At 36.5% G+C, this 6,924-nt stretch overlaps 1 pseudogene; it reads right to left on the bottom strand.

Annotated features, from left to right (window-relative positions):
• Positions 1-560: 560 nt before the first annotated feature.
• LOC110200912 (small ribosomal subunit protein eS4-like) lies at positions 561-1,258 on the bottom strand (annotated as a pseudogene).
• Positions 1,259-6,924: the final 5,666 nt, after the last annotated feature.

The raw sequence follows: 6,924 nt of genomic DNA, 5'->3' as shown, positions 1-6,924 counted from the left end.
AATTTATTGGAATTAATAGTTGCATGGAGGAGACTAAATAGTATAAGCAAGAAAGTAACATCATTTTCACATGCACATTCAATCCTCACAAACTTTAATCTCAAAACATTTTTTTCTGGACAGAGCCCATATGTGGGAATTTGTTTTATTTTAATATATATGCAATGCTTTTTACTTTTTTTTCTCTGTGCAGGTGGGGGGTGTAAGAGAGTAAAAACAGAAATTTTAATTTTAAAAATTTTATTTTATTTAAAAGTAATCTCAGACTGACAAACTCCAACTAATTCAAAAAGGCAGAATTTTGTATGTTGTGTAATTAAGCTATAACAACTTGACCAAAAACTATAAAACTATATGAAAACTATTAAATTTAAAAGCAATCCATACAGTTATATTCTAATAAATCAGAGAACCTAAAGGGGATAGGTGATTACCTATAATAATATTACATAAACTGAAAAAAGAATTTTTTTCTATGCTCTAATATATTTATTTGATTTTAGAAACTTGGTTAGTTTTTATGTATTCTCTTCAACAATGGTGAGATAGACATCTTTTCTTCAGGGTAGACAAATACAGGGTTTATTAACTTTGCTAATAAAAATATTTGAATGGAAAAACTATTGCCATTGGCATTCTTCACATTAATAATGTGGAAAGAGCCAGGATGTCTCTCTCCATCGCAAAATACATCAATTGGACCCAAGTTTGCACCACTGGTTACCATACACAGGTTGCTAGTATCAAACTTGATTAAATTAGTGCTCTTGTGAGTCTCTAAATCAATCTAGATTGTATCATTCACCTTGATTAGAGGATCTAAATAACAGATGGATGGGCATCATTGGTCACCAAATGAGGAATAGCTTTTTTGCCGATAAAGTTATTCTTTACCTTGCACAATTTACATTCTACCTCTTCAGCTGTGATGCAATAAACAGCTAAATAAATGGCCTTTGGTGTCACACACCAGACTTCTCAATGCCAATGACATCTGTAAAGCCAGCAGGATATGTCATGTCAGTGCATACCTTGCCATCAGTCTTGATGAATTGCCAAATACAGATCTTCTTTGCCTGTTCTTCTCTCAGAGCATACTCTGTTATTTTTCTAAGGAAGATGATTAATGGGAGATATTCTTTCAGCTTATATTAAGGACTGTGGATGTTCTGGGAACAAAAACTCTTATCCATTTATCCAGCATTCAGTGCTTTGATTTTACTATATTCTTCACATGCTTCTTGGGCACATAAGCCATTGCTGTGCCAGTTGGAATTAGAGATCCAGAGGAATGACCTTTGGGCATCTTGAGAAGTATGACAGGGTATAGTGTGATCAGTCTCTAAGTCCACCCTTGTTATAGATCTAAAGCAGCAAAGTGGCCCCTGGTGATACAAGGTGTATTCCAGCATGACACTGGAATGTGCTTGACCTGACAACAAGAGACAAATGTTAGGTTTATCAGCAGTGAAATATCTGATGAGGAACAACAGACTTGGCTTATCCGTGATGGAAAAAAAAAATGAAGATCACTTGCCACTACTTCCCTCTTCTCCTTATTTCACATCCCACTGACATCATTTCCCCTTTATTACCTCCTTCTCTCTGGTCTCCAAAGAAGAATTACTGTTTCTTCTTGCCAAAGCAACCCCTTTACATGTAGCTATGGTTCCATCTCCTCCATTGTGTATTATGATAACCTCTTTCCCTCTATTCTTTGATCTTTTGCTTTGTGCTGTGGCCTACAAACACATTCAAGTCTCCTCTATCCCTAAAAAACTCTTGTTAGGCATTATTATCCCTGCTAACTATTAATCCTTTATTTCTCCGATCATTCTCTGCTACAGTCTTAGAAAACATTGTTTGCACTCAGTGCCTCTACTTCCTCCCTTGTGGATCTCTTCTAAACCCTCTAAAATCTAGTTTCTGACCTCTTTATTCATCTGAAACCTCTCTCCCCCAAATTGTAAATAATTTTAAATTGCCTAATCTAATGTCTCTTTCACCAGATTCCTTAACTTTGATCTTTCTGTAGTACTTGACACTGCTCATCTCTCCCCTGATACTTTCTCCTCACTTACACAGTTACTACCTTAGTTCAGACACTTATCACCTCTTGCTTAGGATATGCAAAAGCCTCCTAATTTGTCTCCAGCCTCAAATCTCTCTTTGCTCCAGTCCATCCTACACACAGTGGCCAAATTAATTTTCCTTTACTATGTACCTAGCCATTTAACTCTCTATAGGACAGGAGTTCTTGACTTTTTTGCATCTGGGACCCCTTTGGAAGTCTGGTGAAGTCTATGGACTCTTTGGAATGTTTTTAAATGCATAAAATGAAACATATAAAATTACAAAGGAAAGCAGTTATACTGAAATGCAGCTATCACAGTATTTTTTGAAGTTTATAAGGACCAGGCTAAGATCCCCTGTAAAATATAAAGTCCTCTGTTTTGCATTTAAAGCACTATACAACCTGACCCCAACCTATCTATCTAGGCTCATTGGACATTATTTCCCCTTAGACATTCTGTAATCCAGTCAAACTCACTTTCTCTCTCTGTTCCTCACACAAGACATTCTATCTCCTATCACTGGGTCTTTACACTGGCCCCACAAGACAGAAACATGCTCCCTCCTTATCCTAGTGTTTCCCTTGAGTTCCATCCCTGAATCATCAATTAAATATGTCAAACTCGATGTCCTAAAATCAACATGCTCAATAAAGAACTCATGACCTTTTCCCCAAAGCCTATCCCTCTTTCAAATTTCCATATTACTTTAATGAACACCATGATTCCTGTAGTCATGCAGGTTCTTAACCTCAGTGTGACCTTCAATTCCTTATTTTCCTTCATGGAAATACATACATTTACCAATTCCTTTACTTTCTGCTTCTAGAACATCTCACATCTATCATGTTTTCTCCACTCGCAAGGCCACCACCCTCATTCAGATCCTCAATGCCTCTCACTTGTACTATTGTAATAGCTTTCTAATTGGTCTCCCTGCATCAAGGTTCTCCCCCATTCCAATCTATGCCCCACATAGCTGCCAAAGTAATTTTCCTAAAGCATAGGTCTGATTATGGCACCTTTCTTCCCTGCTCTGTAAACTCTGATGGCTTCCTCTTATCACTAGGATCGAATATAAGTTCTTCTGGCTCGCATTTAAAGCACTTCACAATCCAACCTATTCCTACCTATGTAGTCTTCTTACACATTACTGCCTTCCATAAACTCTACATTTCAGTCCTTCATGTACAATGTTTTAGCTCCTTTCACTATGTCTTTGCACTGGCTACTCTCAGGTCTGGAATGTTCTTCCTCTTCATGTCTACTTTGTAGAATCCCTAGGTTACTTAAAGACTTGGCTGTCATATCTCCTTCTACAGGATACCTTTTCCAATCACTCTAGCTGCTAGTGTCTTCCCTCTAAAGTTGCCTTGTAGCTAGCTACATTACATACATGTCTTGTATAATCAATAACTGACAATCGACAAGCATTTATTAAATGCTAATTAGATCCTGAGGACACACAGTAAAAGAGAAAATAGACTCTTCCACTAAGTAACTTACCTTCTAGTATGTGAATATGCATGTGTATATAAATATTGACTCCTCCAGCACCTTTGTATTCCCAGAACCTGATAAACAATAAATCCTTGTAAGTCAAATTATTATTAACCATTAAATACTGGAAACCTAGAAAGTTCTCTTGTATGTTGGGTTGATCTTCTATGAACTATTAATGGAAATATAGAAACATGAGTTTTACAAAATGAGGCAGTAAAGATAGGCTATAATCTATTCTGGGATTGAAAGCAGTACATATCAACATGATCATAGAGCTATTGTGATTGTGAAGGATTAAAATAACTGAATAGGTGAGCACTAGACATTTTGTGAAGGAAATAATTATTTTCATCTGTTCCCAGGAGTATACCTGTGCTTATTAAAAAGAGAAAAGCAACTGAAGTTTCAAAGAAAATGGTGACAGTACAGTCATTCATTAGATAAGGGATTAACTGTATTACTTGGTGAAATCCATAAGAATCAACACATTAAATGATGTTTTATATACACAGAATAAAAACAAACATTATTGACTACAGATAACTTCATAATCTTGTAAGGAAAGAACTTGGTAATCCTTAATGTACTTAAGTAATATGTTTATTATTGTTGTAGAGGCAACTTGGCAGTAGTAGTATATAGATGTCTTGGCTTAGAATGAGGAAGACCTGTGTTCAAATGTGACTTCTGACCCCTACTATTGTCTCTGGGCAAGTCACTTGACTTACTTTTGGCAACTCCTCAGGTCTTATCTACTATGTCATTGACAATTGGAGATCTGTATTGAAAGAGTTCTTGTGCCAAAATTCTCTAGACTTGTGAATTACAGATCCTTCATGTATTAGCTGCTAAGAATTAGTGTATCACCATTTTAACCCTAGACAGAATGTAGGCAAAATGGGATTACAGCTACATCTCTATTCAAATCTTTCATATTGACTATTTCTAGATCTGGATCCTACACTTCTCTCCATTGTATATCAATTCTAAATATTAAATTAACTATGGCATAACTCACCCTACCTTTGGGCACCTTACTCTTTGAGATCAGGGAGTATGTTCTTTCTTCAAATTCCCCAGCATGCATTAGCACAGCAACAAGCATATAATTGACAATTAATATACATATGTATATAATTTTTAATTAACTTAATTGATAATTGAATTAACCTGTTTGTCCCTTAAAAAGAAATTGTCATGCTTTACTATCTGGTGCATTGAATGAAAGGTACTAGCACCACTCTTGAGAACTATTAAAGAGATCTTTTAAGTAGGATAATATAATTAAGCAATTAAATCTTTCAGGGTGTGAACTGCAATATATTTATTACTTGATGCTCAGTGAATTGTTAGGTAGAAGATAAAAGGCCAAGAATACCTACAAAGCTAGGTGTCAACTAACATGCCCTAATTTTCAAGTATGAACAGTGATTACTGAATTTCTTTTTCAAAAGAATAATTACATTGCTAATAGGTGACGAGACAAAAGTCAATCAGACTCAAGCATAGTTGACACAGTTCCCAGCCCAGAATTACAATCTGATATCTTCTTTATCTGCTTTTTAGTAGAACCATATTTAGTTACATTATATTTCATAGCACACTAACACAAATGGCTAATTCAATCAATGCAAGTCAAGTTGTTTAGCATAGGTTGTTGTCCTAGTTTCTTCTTCAGTAAACTGAGGTGGTTAGACTAGACAGTCTGGAAGTTCTCTTGCAGCCCTAATATTCTGTGATTCCACATCATAACACAGGAAAGACTCTTAGATAACTCATATCTTTTTAAACTTTTCATCTAATTGGTCATCTGAAAGGGAGAATAGAGATCAGCAAAAATCACACTTTGAGGTGTAAAGGCAAGTGACTTTAATAATACACACCTCCAAATATAAGAGAAATTTTCCACAGGGAATTATTTCAGATGTTGACCTTTTTTTTCATCTTGGTTGGCAGCAGCATCTTAATTGGGAATATATGTCTTTACTCAAGAGATAGCTTCTTAGGGGCAGCTAGGTGGTGCAGTGGATAGAGCACTGGCCCTGAAGGGAGGACCTGAATTCAAATCTGACCTCAGACCAAACACTTGACACTTACTAGCTGTGTGACCCTGGGCAAGTCACTTAACCCCAATAGCCTAAAAATAAAATAATAATAATAATAAAAAGAGAGAGCTTCTTGAAACATTTTGTGTAAATCACATTTTTGTAGACCCACTCATGTTTTGCATGAATGAAGAGAAATTGCAATTTAAACAAATCCCCATTGATAAACCTTTGGTAAAGACAAAGAACTGAGAGGAAGGCACTTTTAAAACCTTAAATGAGTACGAATTGTTATGATTGCTGCTAATTAATATGTGCATTTTAGGTTTAATTTTTCTCTTACATAATTTTCTTAAAGCTAGGTCAGCATTACCAGGAATTCAAGAAACAAGAAGTCAGAATCATCCTGTGTAACCTTATTATGTAACATCCTTGATGAACCTAATTCTGTTAACATGAAGCCAGCTTTTTTGTATCATAGATCCCTTTAGTAAGTTGGTACAGCCTTCTCAGAATCATGTTTTTAAATGCATGAAATAAAATATATAGAATTATAGAAATAATTATATTGAAATCCAGTTATCAAGATAAATATAAATATATATACAGTGTGTATATGTATATATATGTATATATATATATATATATATATGTGTGTGTGTGTGTGTGTGTGTGTGTGTATTTATCTGTGTATAATATACACATAATTTTAAATTTAATAACTGGGGTGGAGCCTAGATGGCGGAGTAAAAGCAGTGACTTGCTTGAGCTTTCCTCAAACGCCTCCAAATGCCTGTAAAAAATGACCCTAAACAAATTCTAGAGCAGCAGAACCCACAAAAAGACATAGTAAAACAAATTTCCAGCCCAAGACAACCTGGATGGTTGACTGGAAATTATTAAACCGGACTGGGAAAGAAGTGCACTTCTACATGGGTGCACAGGCAAAGACCTGGCCTCAGCAAATCTTGAGCAAGCCTCAGGGGACTGAATCACAGGCAGCTGTGGAGTTTCCAGACTTCTCAACCTACAAACGCCAAAGACAACTTGAAAGGTCAGTTGGAAAGGGCTGTGGCCACAGTGAGAGAGAAGCTCAGCCCCATTCCCAGTCCCTGGCACAACCCTGGGGCAGCGGCTACTTCTGGAGCACTCTGCCCACAGACAGAGGGGGAATCAAGTGGCTGATCAGATGGGGGATTGCAGGGATCTCTTTGCTGGTGCTGAAGCAGGAATCTCTTGCTTTGCCTGGGCTTGGATCTGAGATACAGTCTTGAGTGGCAGTCCTGGGGAGAGGAGGAGCCACT

The sequence above is a fragment of the Phascolarctos cinereus genome, unplaced genomic scaffold (genome assembly GCF_003287225.1).
Source record: "Phascolarctos cinereus isolate Bilbo 61053 unplaced genomic scaffold, phaCin_HiC Scaffold_3;HRSCAF=262, whole genome shotgun sequence".
Classification (NCBI taxonomy): Eukaryota; Metazoa; Chordata; class Mammalia; order Diprotodontia; family Phascolarctidae; genus Phascolarctos; species Phascolarctos cinereus.
This window is presented reverse-complemented; position numbering and strand designations above follow the sequence as displayed.